Source organism: Mauremys reevesii, linkage group 1, assembly GCF_016161935.1.
Source record: "Mauremys reevesii isolate NIE-2019 linkage group 1, ASM1616193v1, whole genome shotgun sequence".
NCBI lineage: Eukaryota > Metazoa > Chordata > Testudines > Geoemydidae > Mauremys > Mauremys reevesii.
Window position 1 is genome coordinate 84,483,636 of NC_052623.1, and position 17,261 is coordinate 84,500,896.

A 17,261-nucleotide genomic window follows, 5' to 3' on the forward strand; every position below is an offset into this window, starting at 1 on the left:
GGTGAGAGCTGAGTGACAGGTGGGGACCAAAGGTGGACGAGCTGCCCTGGAAGGGACATGACATGCCCCTACACCAGAGGTGCTACCCCTCCCTGAACACCCCATATACCCCAAAAGCAAGCTAGAAATACATATATAGACATGCATTAAAATGTCTGTATATTATTTTCTCTTTAATGATTATGCACTGATATAATGGAAGGAGTATTTGGGGTTCAGGGGGTTCCCTTGTTAAAATTCTGCTAACCAGTTTAATGAAGCTTGGGATGTTTAGCCTGCCTATGAAGGCTAACCAAATCTCTTAATACTGTGAATTCATCCCTTCCAGAGATGACATATAAATTACTTCTGCTGATCAAGTGTGTTGCCTTTAGAATAGACCAGATTACAATTACTTTGAAGAAAAAAATCCAGGAGAGGATTCTACTTGGCACACTTATAAAGTCTGCAGCCTATTCAGATTATACAAATTGAACACTATACTATACTGTTAATAAACTCCACATATTTTTGCAGGAAGAGGTTATAAGCATTTTTAGAATAGTGCCGTTTAATATGTTTACACACGCACACACACACGGTTTGTCACTGGCTAAGAGGGAAATCTTTTGTTTGGAATCTTTTGTTAACATACTGGCAGCACGTCACTGCAAACAAGTGAAGTGAATGTTTAAAGGCATAAAAACAGTATAAGGATAAGTGTTGTTTTGGGCCAGCTCTGGTAAGTTTTATGTCCATCTCTCAGCTGACCTCATTGCTCCAAACATCTCATAAGGACAAAGTGAAAAATGGGATGAACTAACTGGTTCAATTTACCTTGTGCTGCATCACTAAAAAAATAAAGATGAGTGTGACATCTATCAGTTTCCTGGTATTCAATTGCCATGTTACCATCCACACCATTTTATTTTTCTCTATTCTGCCCTTTATACCATTTGATCTTGGAAATAAGAAAAAGATATAGATGATGTCTAGTGCTCAGTGACTGAGTCACTGAATCTTAGAGAACTGAGAATATCAAAGAGATCAGGGTGAGTAAAACACCTCTCTGAATACATTTGAAACTTCTCCAGCAGAAAAATATAATTCTTAAATATCAGAATTCCAAAATCTAAATCTATTTAATTATGCTGTCTTGAGCTATACAGAGTAGAAGAGCATGCAACAAAAATGAGAGAAAAAGATAAACACACTAGATACAAACATGATGGTTCTAAGACACTAAAAGTAAACCTCTATACCCTGTTAAAACAAAGTCTTTGTTTCATTGTAGGTAGAAATTCAGCATAGGAATACAATGCTGTTCATGGAAGGATTATACCTGCCATTATTAGCATATATGGCAAAATGCCCATGAAAGGAACGGATGCTGATATTCTAGGTTTAAGTTAACAAGTATTGATCAAACACAATTCAAAATGTCTGCAAGCTAATGTCAGATTTTGAAAGGAGATTTTGCAAACGCAGAGAGAGAGAGTATGCATGATGGGGCATAGGGTTTTGTTGTATTAAGGTTTTAACAGCATGAATTTGAAATGGTTATATTACACACATCACAGAGGTGCAAGTACAACATTATTCCAAATGAATGCATTAAAATCTTTATGCCACAACAACATAGTGTCATGTATTCTTTCTCTTATACAAAAAAACCCCATTAAAACTAGAATGTCAGCATCAATTCCTTTCATAGGTATTTTGCTCTATATGCTGCTAGTACATGACAGGTATAATCATTAAGAACATAAGAATGGCCATGTTGGGTCAGACCAAAGGTTCATCTAGCCCAGTATCCTGTCTTCTGACAGTGGCCAATGCCAGGTGCCCCAGAGGGAATGACCAGAACAGGTAATCAAATGATCCATTCCTTGTCGCCCATTCCCAGCTTCTGGCAAACAGAGGCTAGGGACACCATCCTTGCCCATCTTGGCTTATAGCCATTGATGGACCTTTCCTCCCTGAATTTATCTAGTTCTTTTGTGAACCGTGTTATAGACTTGGCCTTCATAAGATCCTCTGACAAAGTTCCACGGGTTGACTGTGCGTTGTGTGAAGAAATACTTCCTTTTGTTTGTTTTAAACCTGCTGCCTATTAATTTCATTTGGTGACCCCTAGTTCTTGTGTTATGAGGAGTAAATAACACTTCCTTGTTTACTTTCTCCATACTAGTCATGATTTTGTAGACCTCTATCCTATCCCCCCTTAGGGTACGTCTACACTACCCGCCCGGGTCAGCGGGTAGCGTTCGACTTCTCGGAGTTCAACATATTGCATCTCATCTAGACGCGATATGTTGAACTCCGAACGTGCTCCTGTCGACTCCGGAACTCCACCATCGCGAACGGCGGTGGCGGAGTCGATGGGGGAGCCGCGGACTTCGATCCCGCGGCGTCTGGACGGGTGAGTAGTTCGAACTAAGGTAGTTCAAGTTCAGCTACGCTATTCGCGTAGCTGAACTTGCGTACCTTAGTTCGACCCCCCCCCCAGTGCAGACCAGGCCTTAGTCATCTCTTTTCCAAGCTGAAAAGTCCCAGTCTTATTAATCTCTCCTCAGATGGCAGCCGATCCATACTCCTAATCATTTTTGTTGAACTTTTCTGAATCTTTTTTGAGATGGGGCGCAGTATTCAAGATGTGGGCTTTATATAGAGGCAATATTATATTTTCTGTCTTATTATCTATCTCTTTTTAATGATTCCCAAATTCTGATTGTTTTTTGACTGCCACTGCACATTGAATGGATGTTTTCAGAGAACTATCCACAATAACTCCAAGATTTCTTTCTTGAGTGATAACAGCTAATTTAGACCCCATCATTTTATATGTATAGTTGGGATTATGTTTTCCAATGTGCATTACTTTGCATTTATCAACATTGAATTTCATCTGCCATTTTGTTGCCTAGTCATCCAGTTTTGAGAGATCCTTTTGTAGCTCTTCTCAGTCTTCTTTGGACTAAAGTATCTTGAGTAGTTTTGTATCATCTGCAAATTTTGACACCTCACTGTTTACCCCTTTTCCCAGATCATTTATGAATATGTTGAATAGGACTGGGCCCAGTACAGATCCCTGGGGGACACCACTATTTACCTCTCTCCATTCTGAAAATGGACCATTTATTCCTACCCTTTGTTTCCTATCTTTTAACCAGTTATCAATCCAGGAGAAGACCTTCTCTCTTATCCCATGGCAGCTTACTTTGATTAAAAGCCTTTGGTGAGGGACCTTGTCAAAGGCTTTCTGAAAATCTAAGTGCATTATATCCACTAGATCCCCCTTGTCCACATGCTTGTTGACCCCTCTCAAAGAATTCTAATAGATTGGTGAGGCATGATTTCTCTTTACAAAAACCATGTTGACTCTTCCACAACAAATTATGTTCATCTATGTTTCATTCATTCAGGGCTGGGGCAGGAGGTGCAGGGTGCAGGCAGTGCTTACCTCAGGTATCTCCCAGAAGTGGCAACATCTCCCTCTGACTCCTAGGCGAAGGCACACCTAGGCAGCCCTGCGCACTGTCGCGCCTGCAGGAGCCATCCCTGCAGCTCCTATTTGCTGCGGTTCCTGGCCAATGGGAACTGTGGAGCCGGCGCTTGGGGCAGGGGCAGCGTGAGGAGCCCCTGTGGCTGCTCCTATGACTAGGAGCTAAGGGACATGCCGCCACTGCCAGGGAGCTGCATGGAGCCAGGTAGGGAGCCTGCCTACGCCGCCAACTGGACTTTTAATGGTTGAAAACCGGACACCTGGCAACCCTACTAAGGCCCCAGTTCCTGGAATCATATGAGTACATCAGAATCTCAGTTGTCATTTTAAAAACAAGTTTCTAGCCTTCATGGTTGTGAAGAAAAGCTTGGAAATGTGACTCAAGTTTAATCAGTCTTAATTTGTGCCACAGCTTGCCAGGACTGAGCCCTGGCACCTCTAGGCTTTGCAATTCATAGCCCAGGCACCTCTGGGCTTGCTGCATCAGTTATTGCTTGAGACTTGGCACCTAATTGCTTGAGCTCTGGCACCTTTTTCATTACAAATTAAGCAGTGAGTGTAACCAATGCAGTGATTTCTGCCCAAGTCTCCAAACACCCTGGATCAATAGCTCTGAGAGGAGGAAACTGCCCCACATACCTCAGAGGGATGTTTGCTCCTTGGTCAACTGCTCTTGGTGAGTGACCTGCAAACACCATCCCAGTAGAGTTCTCTGTGTGTGGCAGGGAGAGAAGAGTCCAGCAGGAGCAGTTGACCAATATCCTGTGCAGGGCCGGCTCTAGGCACCAGCATTGCAAGCATGTGCTTGGGGCGGCAGTTTTCAACGGGCGGCAAAAAACCTGGAGCCAGCCCTGCTCCTGTGACACCTACACCACAACTGCCCTTCCTGCCTCTCCAGGATGGGTGAGGAAACCCCTGCTGCTACTCTGAGGGCCAAGGAGGGGGAAAGCAAGGGACTGCAAGCTGTGGGAATAGTAGAGGGGTGGGGATATCATGTTGTCCCTAGGGTCCTCCTGGATTGCCTTAATCTAGCTCTGAGTTACATCCAGGCCATAAATTGCAGAGCCATGTGATACATTTATTTCTTTAAAGATACTATACACACAGGATTCCCACCCTTGAGTCTTGTGACTTCAGCTTCAGTTTTGTGGTGAAATTCTCCTGAGTGTCCTTTTTTTTTTTTAAATTCTCTAAGGTATCTGTAGATTGGCTTGAAGAGTCTGCCGTGCTGATCTTTTCAGATCTACAAAGGCCCAGCGCATTCCAGACCATGCCTTTCTGACCTCCATAGCTCCAGCTTAAGCTGGTTGAAAAATCCAAAAGTAGTTTCACAACACTTCTTGAAAGTGTTGGTTTGTTTCAAAGTTTTGGGAGCAGGGGGTTGTTATTGAAAACATTGGGGGAAATTTTTCATTTACCAAAAACTCAGTAATTTAAAACATTTGATACGCATTTGGATAATGCTTTGGATTACAATTTTGGAGGAAAAGTATTTTGAAAAGGCATGACATTTTTCTACAGAATTTTTTTGGAAAAAAGGCTATTTCTAAATGAAATAATTTTTGTTTGAAAAATGTTGACTCTCTCTAGTTTCAGCTATTGCAGCTGTAACTCTGATCAGTGCATTTCAAGCAAGATGCTAGGAATGCTTTCTTATTACCTAGACATCCAGCCTAAATAAATTTGTGGGTTTCTTAGCATTTCACTGCCAGGCCCTATAGCTCTAGCTCATAAGACCTCTTATTTATTCATCAGAGCCTTTTAGGCTTCTTTTTAAGGCCACTTTCAATCATGAGAACAGGGTACTCCACTCTTCTGACCTATACTTAAAGTGCCTTCTAACCAGTGCCAAGGATTGGTGTCATCAGCAGAACTTGCCATATGAGGCATCTGTTTCAGGTAACTAACTATTTGTTAATTCTCTTGCCTCTCAGCTGAGTGTCCTAAACACTGGGCTATGGGGATATTCTGATGTGGGCCTCTCTTAATCTCTCTTTTTGAAGCTGTTCCACTTTGTATTAAATAATTTATATATTAATTGGGCCAAAAAGAAAGTGGTCAAGTGGTTAGAGCACTCCCCTGTGAGATAAGAGCTTCCTGGTTCCCATCAGACAGCGGGGGGAATTGAACCTAAGTTTCCTTCATCTTGAGTGAGTACCCAAACCATTAGGCTAAAGGATATAAGGGAGGCCTCCTTTCCACCACTACCCATTTTATGGGAGTTGGGCATGTTTCATAGAATATCAGGGTTGGAAGGGACCTCAGGAGGTCATCTAGTTCAACTCCCTGCTCAAAGCAGGACCAATCCCCAGACAGATTTTTACCCCACTTCCCTAAATGGCTCCCTCAAGGATTGAGCTCACAACCCTGGGTCTCTGAGCACAGCCACAAGATTGCCCCCCCCCCCCCCAGCTGAGCTAGGGCAACACCTATCTACAGAGCCGGCATTAGGCATAAGCAGACTAAGCAATTACTTAGGTCCTGAGCAGCTCAAGTGGACCCCCTATTCACTTTTTATTGTGCATTGTGGGGCTGAAAAATATTACTGCTTAGGGCCCCCAATGGACTAGCACTGCCTCTGCCCATCTATCTCCACCTGGTTTGAGGATCATGCTGTGGTTTAGGCCAGAGAGAGGCATCCTGCCTAAGATATCAGTGTGCATGTCCAGAGGGAGAGACAGGCACCTGGGGAAATTGAGGCACCAAGCAAGTCTATGTGCATAAAGGGTTAGGCAGCAGCCAAGTGGGGGTTTGTGGATGCAGTAGTGCCTAAATCTGAAATTTAAATTACTTAAATCTTTTTTGTGCATTGGAGTCCAAGAGTCTACAGTTGGCCACACTTCTTGCCACTTGAGAGTATGTTCTATTCAGCTGTTAGTGTGTATGATTTGCTCTGATGGTAACTACTCTGGTCTCCCCAGTGAGTCCTCATCACCTGACTAACCTTTCTAGTTAGGCTGATGGCTTAAGCACAACCAGAGAAAGTTTCTTCTAATAAAGACAGAATGAAGAATGTGATCATCTCTGGCCAGACAGAGAAACAGCAAAAAGGAGAGTGGAATATAATCACTCAGTGGTAGGAGTGTTTTCCCTACTAAGAGAGTATTTGCCAGCATGCATGCAAATAAAAGTGGGGAATCAGAAGAAGGGTGTAGAATACAGTATTTCCCCCAGGTATGAGTTCTTTCAAAATCCCTCATTCACTTTAAAGAAGGAAGGGGAAGATTCTGTCGGTTGCACTTATATTTCATAGTCCTGTACAGTTAGATTTGTGGCAAGTAAGATTTTTCCAGGTAGAAGATAATATATAGTCCCACTGAAAAGTCCTGAATTCTCTAAATACTTATAAAGCAGCTATTGTTATACTATAACTCACGTGGTATACTTGTAATACATGATGGAGTGGAATAAGAGTTTTATTCGCAATCTTCTCAGATGACTACTCATGAGTAATGTGATCATTCAAAAATATTGTCAATAACCCCTTTATTAATACCATTCCATTATGTATTCACGCTCTCCCCAAATTGTAATAGCATGGAGTTCCTGTTTTTACCTCTTGATAGAGCAAGGGGAACCTGATCTTTATTCTGTCACTGTTCCAGGACAGAACTGGGCTGGCCTGTGGGCCAGAGCAGCCTGTGCAGAGAATAGAATCCCACTTCCCATTTAGGGGGAAAGAAAGAAACCTTTTTTCTAGCAGGCAGAATTGAAACAAGACAAAAGCTTTTGGAAGATGTTAAGTTGTTTGGAAAACTAGAACTGATATCAGTGAAGATGGATTAGTTCCAGATGAGAGGGTCAAAGGTGCATAATAAATATGACTTATTATACTGCTTCACAATTATTGCATAGCTATTCACCAATACTTTTATGATATCTATGAAATAAACTGCAGAAACATTTGATAAATTTCATTTCTGGTGATCCTTGACCCCGCTCACCTACCACTCATTCAGTTCTACCAGGACACTTGTAACTTTCCAAACCCCTGAACAGCTTCAAATAGAGGCACGAGCATAAAATAATTTGTTCAAGTGTGTGTAGAGGGGGGAGCAATGCAGAAAAATGCCCATGCCTTGTTCTGAAACTTTTACTATCAATGTTCCAGGAAAGTAGGGTTAAGAAAAAAGTAGCCAAGAGAGAGTGAAAGCAAAACTCTACCTAGAGTAACAATGGAACAAAATAATGTTCCATTATATTACTTTCAACCATTCCTGCCATTTATAATATTGTAGGAAAGTGCAAGTTCATGTAACCATGATAGTCACTTCCCCAAGATGTTCTAGGTCTACAGACTGGCAGCAAGATAGATGAGGTCCTTATTAAAGAAAATTAAAATGACACTGTTTACCTCAGGGATTGTAAAACCTATTATCTTCTCTTCTTTAGACTTCATTTAAGAAATAATTTCTAACAAGCTCACAGAGCCCCATATTAATAATATCATGCAAAAGGAAAGATCATCATCATGAGGTAATGCTTGCATTTATAATCAACAGTGTCGTCATTCCCCCACCCCCACACGCAGATGAACTGGAAAACAAAAACACTTGGTCTGAACTGAACAACTTATACAGGAGAACTGTCAAAAATGCAGTAGCTTTGGGCCCCATCAAAAGTCTACTAAGTCAATGGACTCCTGTTTATTTCCATGGGCTTTAGATCAGGCCCTAATTTGGTCTCCAAAGAATCCATAGAACGGAAGTCACTGGACTGCAACACAGGAAATTGACTTCATGTCCCATTTCTGCCATAGGCTGCCCATGTGACTTGGGTGAGTCACAGTGCAATACTGTAGCTAAGAGCAATGCAATCCTTGGATGTATAACAGGGGAACATCAAGAAAGAGTAAGGAGATGGTAATACCTCTTTATGTCATATTAGCAAGGCCGTTATGGAAATACTGTATCCAGTTCTGGTGTACATACTTCATAAAGGATGTAGACAAACTGGAAATGGCTCAGGGAAGAGCCACAAGAATGATTTAAGGTCTGAAAAATGTGCCTTTACAGAAAAAAGAGGTTCAATCTATTTACTTTAGACAGGAGAAGATTAAGAGATGACTAAGGCCCTTTTGTTTTCCATTTTTAACTGAATTTTTTACTGAAAAATTCCTGGGTTTTACAAAAGCTGTCATTCAGTTTATACTAATTTCCACCTGAATTTTGGACAACTCAAGAACCTGAAAATACTGATCTATGTTAAGAAAATCCAGTAGATATAGATTTGTCTGTTAATAAGTTAGTCTAAGCGTCAATGCGAGGCTGTCTCCTAAAGTAAAGCAATGTCGAAGGTACACAAATGCATGCACTTGCATATGTGTACATACTGTTAATGTACAGATCATGAAATAAAGCACAGCATTAAACTGTTTCTACTTTCAGTATTCCTGTCCTCCCATCCCCCAATACTAACCCTGATATTTACCCAGAAAGCTGGAATTAATTTTTTGTCCTGATTTTCATCCATTTTTTTAAAAAAATTGTAATAAATAGTGATAAAATCCCAGGAAATTTTAATCAAAATAAAAATTGGAATCTTCAGGGCCTAAGAGATATCTTGATATTTGTAGAATGTGATCTGTGTCAGCATTAATATGATAATGTATGCTGTATCAGCAAGTACAGAGGAAAGGAAAGTCTTGGCACTCACTAAACTGCTTTACACCTTATAGGAATTATAAACTTTGGATAGCTCTTATTATCTGTTGTGTTCAGGCATGGTTTCCAAGAGGGGACTGTCAAAGGCTACATATTCAAGACCCAGTAGAATGTCACATTAATGGCATAAAACTTGTGTGACAATGATATTTAGAAGCTACGTATTTGACACAGATACCACAGATTGATTTAACACTCCACCATAGATTAAATGTTGTGAAGCGAGTGATTTTTAGAGCCTTTGGTTAGACTGCTCATAAAGTCATGTGACCATATTAAGTTAGCTAGCTTTGTAGTTAGTGTCTGCAATTGTATATTAAAAGAAGGCTGGTCTTTCTTTGAAGAAGTCCCAGGAAATCTATAATAATACATTATATTTATATAGCAATGTCCTCCATAGTACTTAATAAAGGTAGTTCAGCCTTTTTCCCTATTTTACAGATGGGGAAGTTGAGACAGAAAGGTCAAGTGTTCAAGGTCAAAACAGAAGGCAATGGTCAGGTTAAGAAGCAAACCCTGGTTTCCTGATTCTAACGGTGGTACAGGTGAGATCATCCGGGCAAAGAGCACATCGCTCCTCTAGAGTGACACCACAGGAGGGTGGCGTGAGGAAGAGCTTTCACTGTGAGATGAGGGTCACTTCTTTTCATAGGTGCTAGAACTAGGGGTGTTGGGGTTGCTGCTGCATTCCCTGGATTTAAGTGATTTCCATTATATACAGTTTGGTTCAATGGCTCTCAGCACCCCCAGTATACAAATTGTTCCAATACCCCTGCTTCTTTTGATCTCCTGCCCATTGTACGAGACAAAGAAGCCATTACATGAAAGAAACAATCAAGCGTGGTTATGGTTTTGTGAGGTCCTCTGTCTCACATTGATCTTCTTGCTGCAGTCTGGATCTGAGGGGAGGAAAAAGGCCCCCATGGCATTGAAGGGGCTGTTAAGGCTTGTAAATGTCTTACATTCTTGTTCAATTTCCCATTGCTGATATCCTTCCCCTTCTTACTCCTTCACCCATGTGGATTATTTTAACTATTTTTGAAATCTCATTACCACACTGGTTACTCCTTCCTGTTACAGCAAGGTCCTTCCTGTAGATAAATGGAAAGAAACACTACAAACTTTAAAAAGAAGCAGTAGTTTTAAACTTCAGATTATTCAACATTTTAAATCCAAACCCCAAACTAGGGAATGCATTGGCGATTACAGCAACTGCCCTGCAATTAAACTCTGCTCAGGACGTTTTGTCTAATAGCAGAGCCAGAATTAGAAATGGTCCTTTAAGCAAAGTATGTTGTGAGCAGGAGGAAGTTAAGGAACTCTGCAGATAAAAATGCAGCAACACTAGTGCATTACAGCAACTAAAGGAAGCTTGTATTATAAGTACTCTATAATTATTCCCTGGCTTAGACTAAGTTTGGTTTCATTTTGACAAATAGCTATGTTAATCACTTCATTTGGTCATTTTGCTATTGATTTCTCATGCCAATGCCTAACCTCACTGGGTTAAGTCCAAATTTTTACAGTTTTAGATATTTGTGAGAAAACACTCAAAATGACTGCAGTCAACAAAACTGACCTTTCTGAAAGTGATCCAGCCATCAGTGGACTAAGAACTACATCTCCCACAGTGGATGTAAAGCCATCTGGCACCCATTGTCATAAAGACATTTGTCTGATGTATGTTTAAGTAACACAAATGAAAACAGGGACTGCTGGAGATGGATGTGATTTCCAAGGAAGCAATTGTCACTCAAGACTGTGGAGAATGAGGGAGCTGTGTATATTTTTATAAGTATTATATGCACTTCTTATCTGTTATCCTGACTGACTGCCAGGCATTAAATCCAAGTAGGCAGTAAATAGTAGATGAAAAAATGACAACAATAAGGCTTTTTCGGGCAACAATGCAGGGAGCTATTAATTGGGGAATGTGCCTGCTTGACTCCCAGCAGGCTGGAATAGCTTATTCTTCCCAAGACTGAAAGCTAGGATCAAAGTGGATCCTAACCTTAAAGATGGTGGCCTGGAGAAGGAGAGGAGTAAGGTTGTCAGAAGCCTGAGAATGAAGACACATAGAGAGCATGATTCATGCAGAACAGTCTGCTTCTCACAGTCAGAGATGGGGGTTAGCTGGGCTGAGAGGGACTAACAAATTCTGACAAGGAAGGATTAAGGGATAGGTAAAGGAAAATACATATATGGGATTCTTTTTTGTTTTAACCCTTTGTTCTTTGTGCTATGTACCTTTGAGTGAAAGAATAAATAATGCTTTGTGTTGGAAAAAAAACTGTTTTTGAGTCATATGAGTTGTATGCACCTCTTATCTGTTATCTGTTAGCCACTGTCACAGGTTCCCAGAGGAAAAGACTTACAGGTGCCAAACTGAGCTGGATCTGTCAGGTTAACACAGTTGGGAAATGGGGAGTGGGGAGCTGCACCCCAGACATCCAGTCTGAGTGTGGCTGGACTGTGTGGTTGGTAATGAAGCCGGTCCCCAAAGGATGTACTGAAGGGACTAAAAGGGGTCCAAGGCACAGCTCACTCAGTAACCATGACAAAAACTTACTAATACCAATCAAGTTTTAGTGCTGATGTCATAAACAGATAGTTAAGGGTTAAGGTCTCTTTTACCTGTAAAGGGTTAACATGCAGTACCTGATGACCACCTGACCAGAGGACCAATCAGAAACAAGATAATTTCAAATCTCTGTGGAGGGAAGCCTTTGTCTGTGTTCTTTGTTAGAGCTCTCTTTGGATCTAAGAGAGGTCAGTCATGTCTCCAAGTTCTCCTAGAGTAATTTCTACTATTTAATAGTGAGTATTAATTAGAAAGGCGGATTAGTCTTTTGAGTTGCTTTCTATATTTGCAATTGTGTGTTTGCTAAAGGAAATTCTTTATTCCTGTTTGCTGATATTGCTTTTACTGAGAAAGGGGGAGGGGGAATTCTCTCCAGAGATTGATAAATTTAGACCCTGTGTATTGCTCCAGCTTGGTATCACAGAGACAGTTACTTTCTTTTTATTCTTTAATAAATTCTTTTCTTTTCTTTGGACTTGGTTAATTTCTTCTCTTGTGGAGATTCAAGGGAAGGGGAGGGGGAGGTGAGTCCCTCTTTGTGTTGAGTCAAGGATTTGACTCAGTGTAATCTCTCCAAAGCAGGCTGGAGAGAGGGAAGGGGGGAGGGGAACTGGCTGTTTCTCTCTCTCTGGTGAGATTCAAGGTGTTTGGATCTGTGTTCCCCAGGGGAAGTTCTTGGGGGAACAGGGAGTGTGTCAGACACTTAAAAACTGACTGGTGGCAGCTTTTACTAGATCTAAACTAGGATTTTAGTTTAGAGGGAAACCAAGGCAGGTCCCCACATTGGAACCCAACAGCTCCAAGAGGGGGTGAGACCTATGACAACTGACAACAGAGTTGAAAACACTAGTTACAAGTATCTATCCTCATGCAACCCAGGGGATGCTTCACAAGTGGGACAGTGGTAGCAGCAGTGGTGCAAGTAAGGTGGCCCAGTCTGCCATACTAGTAAGATATTTATAGCTGGTACCAGGGCCGGCTCCAGACCCCAGCACGCCAATCGCGCGCTTGGGGTGGCATTTTGCCAGCAGGGCGGCAGGCAGCTCCGGCGGACCTTCCACAGTCATGCCTGCGGGAGGTCCACCGGAGCCGCGGGACCAGCGCACCATCCGCAGGCACATCTGCAAGAGGTCCCCCAGAGATGCGGGACCGGCGACCGGCAGCGCGCCCCCCGCGGCGTGCCGCCCTGCTTGGGGCAGCGGGATTCCTAGAGCCGCCCCGGCTGGTACTCTGTACTAGAAAGACACAGGAGGAGCAAAACTGAGGCCATCGGGCAGCCCCATGATGGCAGCTCCTCCAGCGTTGCTGTACTGCCCCCAGCCCTTCCACACAGCTGCATCTCCTGTCTGAGATCTGTACAGCAGCCCCACCAGAGGACAGGGCTGGAGGTGGGGCTAGGGGCGCTACAGCCGAATCGGAGGAGCTGCCAGCATGAGGCTAGCTAGTGGCCCCACATTCTGCTCCTTTTGCCATTGTGGTTCCGGACAGCCCTGCAGTTCAGAAGTCTCCAGCGCAGCAGGAGGAGGACAGAGCCCCAACCCCCCAGGTAACATGGGATGGATCATGGGGAAAGTGCAGGGACCGGGCAGGGAAGAGTACGGGGGGGGGTCACAGAGGGAGATCATGTGCCCCCCCCAGCTGGTGCCCCCACTTTTGTGCCCCTCCCATGAGTGTAGCGTACCAGTAAGAAATTAATTCTACTTGCACCACTGGGTGGCAGAGAGTATGTTCCTTACTAACCATGAGTGTAACACTATTGTATTAGACTGTGATAATCTGTGCTAGTGTGTCATTGGCTGATGAAAGACTGTAATTGCTGGATTCAAAGGCATCTCCTGCTTTTTTGTTGTTGGCCTCTTTCCCTGATGATTACGTTGACTCAATGCTCAAATTAATGGACCTGCAAAAAGATATACCCAATCATTTCACCACCTTCTGGCAGAGATATGTCCAAAGTAATGGTATAGAACAGGGATGGGCAAACTACAGCCCGCGGGTCATATCCGTTATCCATGAGTTATCCATGTAACATGAGTTATCCATGTTTGCAGAAATGACTTTGTGGGCCTTAGTATCCTCCTGGAATATTGCAGGATGTTTGCTATAAGTCATTTGGTCTGTCACCAGCCTTAACATGTTCCCCACTCAACTGCTGATCTAGATCTGCAAACAGCAGACATACTTGGTGATATTCAAGCCCTAGAAAAAAGAAGTGCTTTGGACCCATCACCTGTTGATGATACACTTGGCGTCAACTGCTGTTCTAGCTTTTATCTGGTAGCCATAGTGAAACAGCAGCCTTTATTTGATATCAGTGCAACTAAATATTTACAAGTGAATATAATTTCAACTGAGTCAACAAATCACGGTTATTCAGCACACAGAAATGAAAATAGTGTGTCTAGAGAATCATACAGGGAGCTGGAAATCACTAGGGCCCATACTTGGACATTTAACCTCCTATGGTTGTGTGATTTCAAAGTGAAAGTTGTGAGCCATCAATCAATTTATGGTTTCGTAATATGCTGCTGCATAGAGGGAAAGACTTTAAAAAAAAGGCATCAGGTAGAGACAGTTTTCGAAGTATGAGAATGTTTTATCAGAAATGTGCCAATAATAATAAACCTCATAATCCATGAGGTCCTGAGGCAATACCGCTACTCAGTGATTGCAAAGCAAGTTGCACTACATGTGACACTTGCTGTGTACCCATTACAACTTTAGAAGAACTCATATGAATTTCTAAAAATGATGCTGAAAGATAACCCTCTGCAATAAATCATCCTGAAGCTAATTATGTCCAATTAACTTTTAAAATTATGTATAGCTGCTGAGGTACCCATTCTTAACTGTATTTCAAGTAATTCATTAAAACTTAATTCAGACAGCCACTATGCCTATACAGGACCAGTTTCCTGGGTCATGAGAATGCTGTTCAGTGACTGTTTGAGTGATGGAGAGCTTGTGGAGATGGACTTTGCCTAGGCATCGTAACCTCTAGGATCAGCCCTGAGCGCATATGTGATATTTTTAGCCTTCAGTTCAAGCTCTACTATGTTTATTTCTTCCTGTCATGTTTTATATTTATTTGTTACTGCAGACATTCCTACACTTATGGCAAGTACTTGTTAATGGTTTGCATCCTTTATTTACTTGTTAAGTACAAAAATTGTTGCAATATGCCTTGATAGGAAAACCATTTTTTGCTTCACAAATAGAACATACTGATCAATCAGAATATTCAGCCATTTTTTTTTACTGTAGTTCAGTAAGTGAGACATATTTTAAAAGTTGTTTTTGACAAACCTAAGCCATGACTCATTTAAAAAAAATCAATATGTAAATTATAGGGTGGAATTATACTGAAGAAATTTTCCAATATAGCTGACCAAAAGCCCCACCCCTTCAGAAGGATATAGATGACTAAGTCTGGGTTGGAGGAGGGAAGTGCCTATCTCTGCCTGAGATTCCCAGCCAGGAGCCCTCTCCAAATTCTTGCAAAAATGGAGGAAAAGAAGGTAGTAGGGGTGCCACCGCTGCCTCCCTTATGCCCTTTACCCAGTGGTTAGGGCACTCATCCAGGATGCAGGGTACCCAAGTTCAAGTTCCTGTTCTAATGTTTACCTAGTGGATCATCTTCAACAGGAGAGATTGAAAGCCCCACCTCAGAATAACCCATAACTTAGTGGTTAAAGCACTCTCCTGAGATGTGGGTTCAAATCCCCTGCTCCTAACCAGGGGATATGAACCTAGGTCTCCCATATTCTGGGTAGGTGCTTTAACCAGTGAGGTAAACGTTGTAAAGGCAACACTATCTCCTCCTCCAGCTGTTTTGTGTGAAGCAGATCTGTCAGGCAGCCTCTGAGAACACCTACTGGATTGAGCCCTGCAGACAAAATAGGTGGGGGGACACCTAAATAACAATCATGCCAGGGCTTAGGTGTGACAGGCAGCTATGTTCATGCTCACTCAAATTTTTAGGCACCTGGGGGAATTTAATGGAAGACATGTAGGCACCTAAGGATTCTAGGCATCTATAGAATCAAGCAAAAGTTGAGCGGGGGTCTTGATCTAAATTTTGGACTTTGCCACCTAAACTGGCTGTTAGGTTCCTAAATCCCTCTGTGGATCTAACCCTAACTGAATAAAAATCATTTCAATATTAAAACCACATCTGAATGTCACTTAAATTAGACATAGAAAACTGCTATATTTATCCCTCTTAAATGCATCATATAACAATCTGAAAAGAATGTACTTAAAGTAAATCAGCAAATGATTTTCATTCTTGGGTCATATGACTTGATATTAGACGGTTCAGTTTATCTCTAGGAAGTTCTATTAGATCTTATGAAGACATCCAGAGCAGCAGAAAGATTCTAGCAGCCTAATGAAATCAATACAGAAGGGGTTTTAGTAAACTTTTTAATATAATATTAAAAGAAGCCTTAATAAAGGATGGAACAAAGAATTTTGCATTAGTAATGGACTTGTGAGAGAGAACTACAGTTCCCTTTCAATTGCTAACCAAAGCTGATCCACCATATGGAAAAGCAAAGATATCTACAGAAGTATAGTTTTTGAGGCTGGGGGGAAAAAATAGCTGCAACAAAAAAAAAATAGAGTCAAAGCTAGACGTTGTCTCTAATAGCAGACTTCCTTTCTCCGACAGATGGAGGGCTTGAACAGCTACTTTCTAATTTTCCATATAGGAAACGTGAAAATTCTTTATTTGGCCTGACTTGCATTAGAATAAGAAGCAAAAGCTTTTTAGGGTTTCAATTATAATTTTGATGCAGCCATAAGAAATGCGAACATCAAGGCTGTTTTGCTAAGTATAAAATGTCTTAACGTGCCAAGTATTTGTATTACAAAGTAGTAAACTAACATTGACAACCACTGGACTGTTTTAGGTAGATAAGGAAATTAAACATAAAAATGAAGGAAAAAAAGTAATGTGATATCAGGTATCTGCAGCTTTACAGTAGGAGCTAATTATTCACATAGTGACACTTTCTAAATGTATAGCTGAAGAAACTAATGGTTTCCAATTCTAAAAAGCCATTAGCTAACAGCAGCAGCAGCCATTGACCTAAGCTTAGTAACAACTATAACTAACAGGTTCTTCTCCTCTAAATTAGTTAAACCCAGGACACCAGTTCAATATGTGTCACCCTTATGATTACCAGTCCAGCACTATGGACTTGCATCCGAAGAAGTGGGTATTCACCCACGAAAGCTCATGCTGCAAAACGTCTGTTAGTCTATAAGGTGCCACAGGATTCTTTGCCACTATGGATTGGTTTTCATTTTAACTTCAGAAACATAGAAACACTGAAAGATTGCTACCCAACCACTACAGCTACTATCACCAATTGTCTCAAATTAGTCCTCCATCATAGTTTGCTATAGTATCTCAAATTTTAAGTTGACGGAACTCAAGTTGATAACTAGTCCAATCCAATTTCCATTGCAATCAGTGGGAGTCTATCCCACTTTAGAAAGAGCTTGACTGAGCCCTCAGTCTTTTAGC

The 17,261-nt window shown here is 41.7% G+C and overlaps 1 long non-coding RNA gene across 2 annotated transcripts in view; it reads left to right on the plus strand.

The window, feature by feature from the left end:
- Positions 1-11,325, plus strand: part of LOC120391022 — a 34,163-nt gene extending 22,838 nt beyond the window's left edge. For both annotated transcript variants that reach the window (XR_005591208.1, XR_005591209.1), the window contains 2 exons: positions 9,589-9,692; positions 10,674-11,325. This is a non-coding gene — a long non-coding RNA (uncharacterized LOC120391022). The remainder of the gene's footprint in view (positions 1-9,588; positions 9,693-10,673) is intronic.
- Positions 11,326-17,261: the final 5,936 nt, after the last annotated feature.